The sequence below is a fragment of the Hordeum vulgare genome, chromosome 6H (genome assembly GCF_904849725.1).
Source record: "Hordeum vulgare subsp. vulgare chromosome 6H, MorexV3_pseudomolecules_assembly, whole genome shotgun sequence".
NCBI lineage: Eukaryota > Viridiplantae > Streptophyta > Magnoliopsida > Poales > Poaceae > Hordeum > Hordeum vulgare.
This window is the reverse complement of record NC_058523.1, coordinates 14,794,449-14,808,259: the sequence shown is the minus strand read 5'-3', so window position 1 is coordinate 14,808,259 and position 13,811 is coordinate 14,794,449.

Sequence of the window (13,811 nt, the reverse complement as noted above, 5' to 3'; positions counted from 1 at the left end):
CAGTGAACTGGGTCTCGACAGTCCGCAAGACGGTGGCGTTTGCTCAAGTAGGGGAAGCAGCGGCCGCGGAAGTGGCTTAAGAAGGACGCCTGCAGCCTCAACATTTTTGTCTCCGGCACAATCCGGACGGTGCCTCCCCGGGTGCAGCTGTGAGGCCGGCGGGTCAGCAGCTACGCGGCGGCTTCTCTGGTAGCTGACTTCGGTCCAGCTCCTGTCTACCCCCGAAATGGCAAGTCGTGCCTCTGGAGATGGGGTGACGACGACTGATTTGAGGCGAGGTGCCAGCAGCGACACAGAATCCGCAGGGTCGATGGAGGGTGCATCAGACGGCGACGCGAGCCTCGGGGAGCAGGGGGCCAGTGCCGGGACCGCGGGGCGCTCGGGCGCCGGCCCCGGAGTCGTGGACGGACCGGAGGAAAACACATACGCCCCCGTCGGGCAGAGTTGGAGCACTCTCCCCTCAGCAGGATCTGCGGCGGGGAGGCTGGATCTGAAGTTGACCGTGGTGACGGCCCCTGCGATGGATCGGCAGGTTGGAGGCCGCGCAAGCGGTTGGCGCGAGGACCTGATGACGGACTGACGGATCTAACCGGAGACTGGCGGGCCATAAAGGCTGGTGGGTGGCCGCCGCGGCCGGAGCGGCCCGCGGTGCGAGGAAGGGAGGGTGGACGTCGCGGCCGGAGTGGCCTGCGGCGCGATGAATGGTGGAGCTGGCTATCCTATCGCAAGACTACCTCCGGGACCTTTGGACATCGGCAAACCAGACTTAATTGTAAAGATAAATGGCAACAATCGAGTGCGGACGTTTGGAGCTCGGCCATGGAGGCCGAAATTTTTGAATAATTCAAAATTCAAAATTTTCGGTTTCAAAAAAATTTGACAAAAAATATTGAAGTAAAGAAGGATGTTATGTTTATGTGTGCAAAAATTTAGGATAAAATACCTTGAAATACGATCTGCACAAAAAAGACAAATTCATGGCCTGAAACGATGAATAGTGTCATGTGTAAAAAAGCCTCAGATTTGTATTTTTTGCACAACCCTCATTTCAATGTATTTTTTTCTAAAAATTTACACACATGTGTGTTACGCCTTCACTTATCCCTGTATTTTTTTTCAGAATTTTGTGAACTATAAAAATATGAATTTTCATGAAATTTGAGTTTCAAATTTAAAGGCCTCCATGGAGCTCGGGAGCCAAAAGCAATTTCCGGGCAACAATCGATATATAAAAATAGCATGCATACTATAGCTTTTGGCACACAATTATAAAGTATAATGGGACAAACAAGATGATGTATAAGTGTTTTGCTGAATACTTTGCTAAATATTCACATGAAACACAAATATGTATACAGCGCCACCATGAAGACAAGAAATATTTCAAACATGACTCACAGCCTGTTCTACTTACATCTTTATATACCTTATGCATCTACCAGGCCATGGAATGGCGTCAAATATTTCAAAGACAACTCTGGCGTGGGGGTCATCAACCTTACCTCACACGCCTCCCTCCTCCCCACCACCAACTAAACGGTTAGAAATTCCGATGTAGATTGAGTGCATATTAGAAGTTATACCCTCAATCAAGAAGGACAATATAGTAATTTAAATCCAAATCAACCTATTTGATACATTTGATCTACAGGCCGACGGTAGTATTTTTAAGAAACTATAAGATCCGTTTAAACTTGTAGGGGGCTGTATCGAAGCAAAACTCAGTTGCTTTTTGTACCTTTAGAAATCTTTTACATTTTAAAAATCATGTGAACTAGTATGATCAATGTTGAATGGCTCTGTGTCCTATCATCTTGGAGATATAAGGTTTGATGCCCTTCGTATGGCCCGGATGTTTGCAGACACGTCCGGACATGGACACCTGATGTGTTCGTGAACATTTGTGGGAGTCTGTTCGATGAACGTAGTTTGAGATGCCCTTGCTAGCTTGAGGGCCATTTAAAGCACATGTGTTAAACGGTGCATACTATAACAGAGTGACTAAAGAAAATGCATTAACAAGATTTAAAGCACATGTGTTAGCTGATGATTAAGATTAATTTCTTCCCGAGGGTGAAATTTATTGTAGGGAATGGTGCATCAACAAGATTTGGGAAAGATACATGGCTTGGACATACTCCGCTAGCACTATAATACCCCATGCTTTACAATATTGTTCAACGTAAGCAGGACTATGTGTCCACAGTGTTACAATCGACTCCTCTTAATATAAACTTCCGACGGTCGTTAGTAGGAGTACGTTGGGAGGCATGGTTGCATTTTGTAAGAAGGATTATGAACATACAATTATCTGTCCAACCGGATAAGATTCGTTGGATATTATCTGGGAATGGCAGCTTCTCTGTGAAGTCCATATATACGAATCTGATTAACACAGGACTTTTACTTAGACCAGTTCACATTTGGGAAGTCAAAGTACCCCTAAGAATCAAGATTTTCATGTGGTTTTTGCACAAAGGTGTGATTTTGACCAAAGATAATCTAATTAAACGTAGTTGGAGAGGCAGAGCTAAATGTTGTTTTTGTGACCAGGATGAAACAATAACACATCTGTTCTTACATTGTCCTCTTGCAAAACTAGTTTGGCACACGGTGCATATAGCTTTTAATGTGCCCCCACCTACATGCATTAATGCGATATTCGCAACGTGGCTCAATGGAGTAGACGTGTGAATTTCTAGACTGATTAGGATTGGAGTATGTGCTCTATTTTGGGCTATATGGAACACCAGAAATGGCTTGATTTTTAATGGCAACAAATTCAATAACTTTTTGCAGGTCATTTACAGAGCAACTTATTGGATCCATACATGGTCATTACTCAGTCATGTGGACTCCAGGGGGCTTATGGATATTGGATGCAACCGATGTGAGATGGCCGCACGGGTTATCTTCAACCGGTTTGGATGGCATGTTATTAATAGACTAGGTGTATAGGCATCGGAGTCTATTATTTTTTTCGCCGGATGTGGCAGTTCGCTCTTTTATTTTTATTTTCTTCATTGCGAGATGCAATTTGTTTTGGAACTTGGATTATACTTTGTTATTTTAATAATATGGCTGCATGCATCGATTGATGCAGAGGCCGGAGGTCAAGCCTCCATTTCCAAAAAGAAAAAAGAAAATGCATTGAGTGGTTGTTGGTTCAGAACTTTACTGGTGTTCAGTCTATCTCTGCTCTCCACTGTGAATTGTAGATGCAACTACTTACTGGCTATAAAAGGGGTACATCTTTATCTCGAGGAACGGTAGTAACTACAAATGTTTTTAGTGGAGCACTACCTAGACTATAATAGTGGCTCGTGCTTGGATACAGTGAGAGAAAATGATCACCCTGAGGAGGCTCACTCGCACTGCACACCTTCTACGCAGTGTTGAACATCTGCCAAATATGGTATGCAAGATCTGCCAAATGTGGATCCTTTTTTCCAATGTGAGCATGCGAAGCATCGGGATGATAAGCACCTGCAAGACGAAGATACTCGATGCTGGAAACAATAATATCCAAGGTGGTGCAAGTACGACTTGTCGTTGCTTGTTGTGCCTATGAGCACGAAGACTAGAAGTACTTACAAGGGAACTTGTCGACTGAACAGGTTCAAGAAGTGCCTGATTCATCCATTAGCCACCAAGTTGCCAAGACAAACGCGATGAACCACTGCGATTGCAAGCTTGTACGGGTCGGTACCTCTAGGCAAGTTAGTAGGCACATATTGCATTCATGGCAACTTAGAGCATCTTCAGCAGAACTCATAAATGCTCGTATTACAAAATCTGTTCACTGTGTACCACAAAACATTTTTACGGTACAGATCGCGCAAAAAATCGTTTTACATCATATGCGGTCCCTATCAAATAGCAAAAAGAATCCTCAAAACAAAATTAAATTGGAATTGGGTCCTCGATGGCTCCATACCCAGCAGCAGCGCTGTTGAAACGGTGGCCAATGGCGGCACGCGAGAACACACAACATCGCGTCGCACTTGCAGATTCAGCAGCGCCAGAACGCGGTTCTTGCATGGTCTAGCACGCCGCAGCTCACTACGGAGCGCGGCCAACAAGGCCAATAGTTGTGCAGGCATGGATGAACCTGCACTCGATTCTCGTGCAACATGGCGGCGCTTGTGCCGCACGGCCACAATAGGTGGCAATGTCGAGGCCACATGTGGCCACAACCCTCTACCTCCCAGCCATGGAGGCCCCAAGCGCATCGAGGGCGAAGCTTGCGCGGCCGCCCGATAGATCTATTCGAGCTCCGACAGCCTTTGGAATGATACGAGAAAGAGCGAGGGCGGGGTCGCACTTGTCGGCGGCAACGAGAATGGCCGGAATCGACCTCTGACGGTTGCAGTGGTGACGAGGATGAAAGGCGCAGGACTCGAAAGTTCCCTCTTGCTATCTGTTTCTCGTTTCCAGTAAATTGTAAAAAATGCCTCGAAAACTGGATATCTAGGGTATGAGGGCTTTTGTGAGGGGGAGCTAGATATTTTTTTACAGGGCTAGGTCCTTTTGCGAGCTATGGATCGGACGTTTTTCGTCTGAAATTGTGAAACGGCGGTTATTTATAGTTTTGTGCCTTTTAAGATATTTTCTAGAGGTGCTCTTAGCACCAAACGAACACCACCGCCAGTGCGCCAGACTACTATTAAAGTAAGGAAGAAGTCGAGAATGAGTATGAAAAGAAGGTGGAGCATCACGAAGACGACACCAAAGAGCACACACAAACTGCTCCAGCGGGTTCACGCAAGTGGCCAAAAAAGCTTAAAGATTTTGATGCAGATTAAAGGTGGAGAATAAAAGTTATCCCTTCAATCAAACATGGTAATATAGTGTTTTGTATTCAAGTCAATATGATGATAGCCGTTTAAAGTAAGTTCAAAATTCATGTGAACTTTTAAGAGGGGAGGGGGGGTTAACGAATTAAACTCGGTGGTTCCTAGTAGTTTACAAATATTTTGCATTGTAAAAATCCTATCAACTATTAGGATCAACGTTGGATGGGTTTGAGGGATAGAGTTAGATGGCGTGGGCCCGTCCACATGTCTGTGGACAGGCTCGGAGTCTGGAGATGGTCACCTGACATGTCCGTGTGCATGCAGATTTGGGGAGTCTGTTTGATGAACGTTGTTGGTGATGCCCTTAGTAGCTTAAGGGCATGTACAACGGTGCTATCTTAAAGGTGTCACATAGGATAAACAATGACATCGACGATAAATCATAAAAAAAATGAGTTCTTTCTCTTGTTTAAGAGATCATCTCTTTGCTCAACGTATCTCACCATATTTTTACCAATAACTAGTTACGAAAGGCAACTCATTGCAGACATTTTTTTCCGAAAAGGAGGCATCGCCCTGGCCTCTGCATTGAGTGATGCATGCAGCCCGTTATTAAGTACTGGAATAATCCAAAATAAGTACAAAGTATAAAGGAAAAGCGTGAAAATATACCAAATGAAGTCAGAAATTGTTGAAATTTTGTGATGTGCCTTTGAATGGTGCATTTTGAACACAGAAAAAGTATGGAGTTCAAATAAGTTCAAAAAACCATTGCAGAACATATGACCAAATTAATACAAGTTCATCATCACATTAAAGCCAAAGAACAGTAGTGATCAAATGTTATTATTGCAAAAAATAAATACATAAAGTTCTCTCATAAAACAACATACAACTATGTAAAACATTTAAATGCAACAACAAACGCGATCAAAATCGCAAGTAAGATAACAATTGACCCAACAGCATAATGATACCAAGCCTCTTTATCAATGGCATATTTTCTAATATTCCTAATCTTCAAGCGCATTTCATCCATCTTCAAGCGCATTGCATCCATCTTCAACCGCATCGCATCGATCTTCATCTTGCGATCATCGATGACATTGGCGACATGCAACTCCAGTTCCATATTCTTATCCTCAATTATTTTCAATTTTTTCTTCAAGTATTTGTTTTCTTTTTCAACCAAATTTAACTTCTCGACAAGAATTTTTATGTGGGTTGGAATTTCCGGTTCACATACCTCCTAGATTAAAAAAATATATGTCACATTGGTCGTCATAGTTGTCATAAACACTAAATAAAACAAATAGTTATAAAACATTATATATACCACATCCGAATCATAGACAGGACGAGGGCCGACGGAGGCGGATACCAAAACCATCGCACTATATAATAACAAAAAATAATGAAAGTGAGTAATTTATACAAGTATGTATCTAAATCATACAAGTAAGATATTTTTTTCTTTTAAAAAGAAGATAAGAACAAGAGGCTCACCACGGTGGTGCTCGCAGTTGGTGTGCACGACCAAACCTAGACAAATATTAAGGAAAATGGAGCTTGGAGAGGAGAAAGATTAAGTAGAGTGGCTCGGGCTTTCATCGAACATGTCATGTGCATGAACTAGAGTGGCAAGAGCATGGCATTGTCACACTTCAACAACCCAAAAAACAGGGGATATGGTGGGCAGGGGCGAGGATTTATATAGGCAACACTTTAGTCCCGGTGTTGGAAATATGCCCTAGAGGCAATAATAAATTAGTTATTATTATATTTCTTAGTTCATGATAATCGTTTATTATCCATGCTATAATTGTATTGATTGGAAACACAATACTTGTGTGGATACATAGACAAAACACTGTCCCTAGTAAGCCTCTAGTTGACTAGCTCGTTGATCAAAGATGGTCAAGGTTTCCTGGCCATAGGCAAGTGTTGTCACTTGATAACGGGATCACATCATTAGGAGAATCATGTGATGGACTAGACCCAAACTAATAGACGTAGCATGTTGATCGTGTCATTTTGTTGCTACTGTTTTCTGCGTGTCAAGTATTTGTTCCTATGACCATGAGATCATATAACTCACGGACACCGGAGGAATGCTTTGTGTGTATCAAACGTCGCAACGTAACTGGGTGACTATAAAGATGCTCTACAGGTATCTCCGAAGGTGTTCGTTGAGTTAGTATAGATCGAGACTGGGATTTGTCACTCCGTGTGACGGAGAGGTATCTCGAGGCCCACTCGGTAATACAACATCACACACAAGCCTTGCAAGCAATGTAACTTAATGTAAGTTGCGGGATCTTGTATTACGGAACGAGTAAAGAGACTTGCCGGTAAACGAGATTGAAATAGGTATGCGGATACTAACGATCGAATCTCGGGCAAGTAACATACCGAAGGACAAAGGGAATGACATACGGGATTATATGAATCCTTGGCACTGAGGTTCAAAACGATAAGATCTTCGTAGAATATGTAGGATCCAATATGGGCATCCAGGTCCCGCTATTGGATATTGACCGAGGAGTCTCTCGGGTCATGTCTACATAGTTCTCGAACCCGCAGGGTCTGCACACTTAAGGTTCGACGTTGTTTTATGCGTATTTGAGTTATATGGTTGGTTACGGAATGTTGTTCGGAGTCCCAGATGAGATCACGGACGTCACGAGGGATTCCGGAATGGTCCGGAAACGAAGATTGATATATAGGATGACCTCATTTGGTTACCGGAAGGTTTTCGTGCATTACCGGAAAAGTTTCGGGCTCATCGGTAGTGTACCGGGAGTTCCGGGAGGGGTGCCGGGGACCATCGGGAAGGGTGTCACGCCCCAAGGGGTCTCATGGGCTATGGGAAGAGATAAACCAGCCCCTAGTGGGCTGGAATAAGTTCCCACTAAGGCCCATAAGGTTTGAGAAGGAAAAAACACAAGGTGGAAAGAGTTTCCAAGTGGGAAGGTGGAATCCTACTCCAAGTAGGATTGGAGTAGGACTCCTCCACCTCCAATTTCGGCCAAACCTTTAGGTTTTGAGGCTGCCTCCTCCCCTCCCTCCCACCTATATATACGGAGGTTTTAGGGCTGATTTGAGACGACTTTTCCACGGCAGCCCGACCACATACCTCCACGGTTTTTCCTCTAGATCGCGTTTCTGCGGAGCTCGGGCGGAGCCCTGCTGAGACAAGGTCATCACCAACCTCCGGAGCGCCGTCACGCTGCCGGAGAACTCTTCTAGCTCTCCGTCTCTCTTGCTGTATCAAGAAGGCCGAGATCATCGTCGAGCTGTACGTGTGCTGAACGCGGAGGTGCCGTCCGTTCGGTACTAGATCGTGGGACTGATCGCGGGATTGTTCGCGGGGCGGATCGAGGGACGTGAGGACGTTCCACTACATCAACCGCGTTCTCTAACGTTTCTGCTGTACGGTCTACAAGGGTACGTAGATCACTCATCCCCTCTCGTAGATGGACATCACCATGATAGGTCTTCGTGCGCGTAGGAAATTTTTTGTTTCCCATGCGACGTTCCCCAACAGTGGCATCATGAGCTAGGTTCATGCGTAGATGTCTTCTCGAGTAGAACATAAAAGTTTTTGTGGGCGGTGATGTGCGTTTTGCTGCCCTCCTTAGTCTTTTCTTGATTCCGCGGTATTGTTGGATTGAAGCGGCTTGGACTGACATTACTCGTACGCTTACGAGAGACTGGTTTCATCGTTACGAGTAACCCCCTTTGCTCAAAGATGACTGGCAAGTGTCAGTTTCTCCAACTTTAGTTGAATCGGAATTGACCGAGGATGTCCTTGGATGAGGTTAAATAGCAATTCATATATCTCCGTTGTGGTGTTTGCGTAAGTAAGATGCGATCCTACTAGATACCCATGGTCACCACGTAAAACATGCAAGAATATAATTAGAGGACGTCTAACTTGTTTTTGCAGGGTATGCTTGTGATGTGATATGGCCAACGATGTGATGTGATATATTGGATGTATGAGATGATCATGTTGTAATAGATAATATCGACTTGTACGTCGATGGTACGACAACCGGCAGGAGCCATAGGGTTGTCTTTAAACTAACGTTTGTGCTTGCAGATGCGTTTACTATTTTGCTAGGATGTAGCTTTAGTAGTAATAGCATGAGTAGCACGACAACCCCGATGGAGACACGTTGATGAAGATCATGATGATGGAGATCATGGTGTGACGCCGGTGACAAGAAGATCGTGCCGGTGCTTTGGTGATGGAGATCAAGAAGCACGTGATGATGGCCATATCATGTCACTTATGAATTGCATGTGATGTTAATCCTTTTATGCACCTTATTTTGCTTAGAACGACGGTAGCATTATGAGGTGATCTCTCACTAAAATTTCAAGACGAAATTGTGTTCTCCCCGACTGTGCACCGTTGCTACAGTTCGTCGTTTCGAGACACCACGTGGTGATCGGGTGTGATAGACTCAACATCACATACAACGGGTGCAAAACAGTTGCGCACGCGGAACACTCGGGTTAAGCTTGACGAGCCTAGCATGTGCAGACATGGCCTCGGAACACATGAGACCGAAAGGTCGAGCATGAATCGTATAGTTGATATGATTAGCATAGAGATGCTTACCACTGAAACTATTCTCGACTCACGTGATGATCGGACTTGAGATAGTGGATTTGGATCATGTACCACTCAAATGACTAGAGAGATGTACTTTTTGAGTGGGAGTTCTTAAGTAATATGATTAATTGAACTAATTATCATGAACATAGTCTAATGGTCTTTGCGAATTATGATGTAGCTTGCGCTATAGCTCTACTGTTTTTATATGTACCTAGAGAAAATTTAGTTGAAAATTGATAGTAGCAAACTTTGCAGACTAAGTCTGTAAAACCGAGGATTGTCCTCGTTGCTACGCAGAAGGCTTATGTCCTTAATGCACCACTCGGTGTGCTGCACCTCGAGCGTCGTCTGTGGATGCTGGGAACATCCGACATACACGTTTCTGATGACTACACGATAGTTCAGTACAAAATACTTGATGGCTTAGAAGCAAGGCGCCGAAAACGTTTTAAAACGTCACGGAACATAAGTGATGTTCTAAAGAGATGAAATTGCGATTTCATGCTTGTGCCCTTGTTAAGAGGTACGAGACCTCCAACAAGATTCTTTGTCCACAAAGTAAAGGAGAAAAGCTCAATCGTTGAGCGTGTTCTCAGATTGTCTGAGTACGACAATCACTTGAATCAAGTGGGAGTTAATCTTCCAGATGAGATAGTGATGGTTCTCAAAAGTCACTGCCACCAAGCTGTGAGAGCTTCGTGATGAACTATAACATATCAAGGATACATACAATGATCCTTGAGCGATTCGCGATGTTTGACACTGCGAAAGTAGAAATCAAGAAGGAGCATCAATAGTTGATGGTTTGTAAAACCACTAAGTTTCAAGAAGGGCAAGGGCTAGAAGGGATACTTCGTGAAACGGCAAAACAATTGCTGCACTAATGAAGAGACCCAAGATTAAACCCAAACCCGAGACTAAGTGCTTCTGTAATGAGGGGAACAGTCACTGAGGCGGAGCAACTCTAGATACTTGGTAGATAAGAAGGCTGGCAAAAGTCGAAAGAAGTGTATTTGATATACATGATGTTGATGTGTACTTTACTAGTACTCCTAGTAGCATGAGGGTATTGGATACCGGTTCGGTTACTAAGTGATTAGTAACACGAAATGAAAGCTACGGCATAAATGGAGACTAGCTAAAGGCGAGGTGACGATACGTGTTGGAAGTGTTTCCAAGGTTGATATGATCAAACGTCGCACGCTCCCTCTACCATCGGGATTGGTGTTAAACCTAAATAATCGTTATTTGGTGCTTGCGTTAAGCATGAATATGATTGGATCGTGTTTATTGCAATACGATTATTCATTTAAAGAGAATAATGGTTACTCTATTTGCTTGAATAATCACCTTCAATGGTTTATTGAATCTCGATCGTAGTGTTACACATGTTCATGATATTGGTGCCAAAAGATACGAGTTAATGATGATAGTATCACTTACTTGTGGCACTACCACTTGAGTCATGTCAGTATAAATTGCATGAAGAGGCTCCATGCTGATGGATCTTTGTACTCACCTGATTTCGAATCACTAGTGACATGCAAATCATACCACATGAGCAAGGCCTTGTTTTCATTGAGATGAAACACGATAGTAACTTGTTGGAAGTGATACATTTTGATGTATGCAGTCCAATGGGTGCTGAGGCAAGTAGTGGATATCATTATGTTCTTACTTCAATGATGATTTGAGTAGATACTAGAGTATTTACTTAATGAATCACAAGTCTGAAATATTGAAAAGTTCAATTCTGTTTCGGAGTGAAGTTCGTCGTAACAAGAGGATAAACTGTCTACGATATGATCATAGAAATGAATATCTGAGTTACGAGTTTTGGTACGCAGTTAAGACAATGTGGAAATTGTTCCGCAGTTCATGCCACCTGGAACATCATAGTGTGATGATGTGTCTGAACATCATAGCCACGCACTATTTGGTACGGTGCACACTAAGATGTCTCTTATCGAATTACCACTATCGTTTATGGGTTATGCATTAGAGACAACCGCACTCACTTTAAATAGGGCAGCGCGTATTTCCGTTGAGATGACACAGTATAGACTGAGGTTTAGAGAAATCTAAACTGTCGTTTCTTGAAAGTTTGGGGCTTCGACACTTATGTGAAAAAGTTTCAGTCTGATGAGCTCGAACCCAAAGCGGATAAATGCATCTTCATAGGATATCCAAAACAGTTGGGTACATCTCCTATCTCAGATCCGGAAGCAAAGTGTTTGTTTCTAGAAACGGATCCTTTCTCGAGGAAAGGTTTCTCTCGAAAGAATTGAGTGGGAGGGTAGTAGAACTTGATGAGGTTATTGAACCATCACTTCAACCAGTGTGTAGCAGGGCGCAGGAAGTTGTTCATGTGGCGCCTACACCAATTGAAGTGGAAGCTGATGATGATGATCATTGAGCTTCGAATCAAGTTACTACAAACCTCGTAGGTCGACAAGGTCGCGTACTGCTCCAGAGTAGTACGGTAACCCTGTCTTGGAGGTAATGTTGTTGAGCAACAGTGAACCTATGAGTTATGGAGAAAGCGATGGTGGGCCCAGATTCCGACAAATGGCTGGAAGCCATGAAATCCGAGAGAGGATCCATGTGTGAAAACAAAGTGTAGACTTTGGTAGAACTACTTGATGGTCATAGGACTATTGAGTAAAAATGGATCTTTAAAAGAAGACAGACGATGATGGTGATAAGTCACTATTAAGAAAAGCTCGACTTGTTGCAAAGATGTTTTCGATAAGATCAAACAGTTGACTATGATGAGACTTTCTCACTCGTAGCGATGCTAAAAGTCCGTTAGAATTATGTTAGTTGTTGATGCATTATTTATGAAATATTGCACGTAGGATGTCAAAACATTGTTTTCTCGACGGTTTCCTTGAGCAAACATTGTATGTGATACAACCAGAAGGTTTTGTCGATCCTAAAGATACTAGCAAGTATGCAAGCTCCAGTGATCCTTCAATGGACTGGTGCAAGCATCTCGGAGTTGGAATATACACTTTGATGAGATGATCAAAGATTTTGGGTTTGTACAAGGTTTATGAGAAACTTGTATTTCCAAAGAAGTGAGTGGGAGCACAATAGAATTTCTGATAGGTATATGTGGTTGACATATTGTGGATCAGAAGTAATGTAGAATTTCTGTAAAGCATACAAGGTTGTTTGAAAGATGTTTTCAAAGGAGTACCTGGATTACGCTACTTGAACGTTGAGCATCAAAGATCTATGGAGATAGATCGAAAGCGCTTAATAGAAGTTTCAAAAAGATGCATGCCTTGACAAGTTTTTGAAAGAGTTCAAAATAGACCAGCAAAGAAGGAATTCTTGGTTGCGTTGTGAGGTGTGAATTTGAGTAAGACTCAAAACCCGACCACGACAGAATAAAGAGAATAGACGAAGGTCGTCTTCTATGCCTTAGCCGTAGAATCTAAAGTATGCCATGCTGTGTACCGCACCTGAAGTGTGCCTTGACTCAAAGTATGTTGAGAGGTACAGAGAGTGATCCATGATTGAATCACTAGCAGTGGTCGAAATTTATCCTTAGTAACTAATGGACTAAGGAATTTTTCTCGATTATGGAGGTGGTTAAAGAGTTTGTCGTAAAGGGTTACGTCAATGCAAGCTTTGACACTAATCCGGATAACTATGAGTAGTGAAACGGATTCGTATAGTAGAGTAGATATTTGGAGCATTTCCGAATAGCACGTAGTAGCGGCATCTATAAGATGACATAAATATTTGTAAAGAACGCACGGATATGAAAGTTTCAGAACCGTTGACTAAAACCTCTCTCACGAGCAAGACGTGATCAGACCCCATAACTATATGGGTGTTGGATTCGTTGGAATCACATGGTGATGTGAACTAGATTATTGACTCTAGTGTAAGTGGGAGACTGTTGGAAATATGCCCTAGAGGCAATAATAAATTAGTTATTATTATATTTCTTAGTTCATGATAATCGTTTATTATCCATGCTATAATTGTATTGATTGGAAACACAATACTTGTGTGGATACATAGACAAAACACTGTCCCTAGTAAGCCTCTAGTTGACTAGCTCGTTGATCAAAGATGGTCAAGGTTTCCTGGCCATAGGCAAGTGTTGTCACTTGATAACGGGATCACATCATTAGGAGAATCATGTGATGGACTAGACCCAAACTAATAGACGTAGCATGTTGATCGTGTCATTTTGTTGCTACTGTTTTCTGCGTGTCAAGTATTTGTTCCTATGACCATGAGATCATATAACTCACGGACACCGGAGGAATGCTTTGTGTGTATCAAACATCGCAACGTAACTGGGTGACTATAAAGATGCTCTACAAGTATCTCCGAAGGTGTTCGTTGAGTTAGTATAGATCGAGACT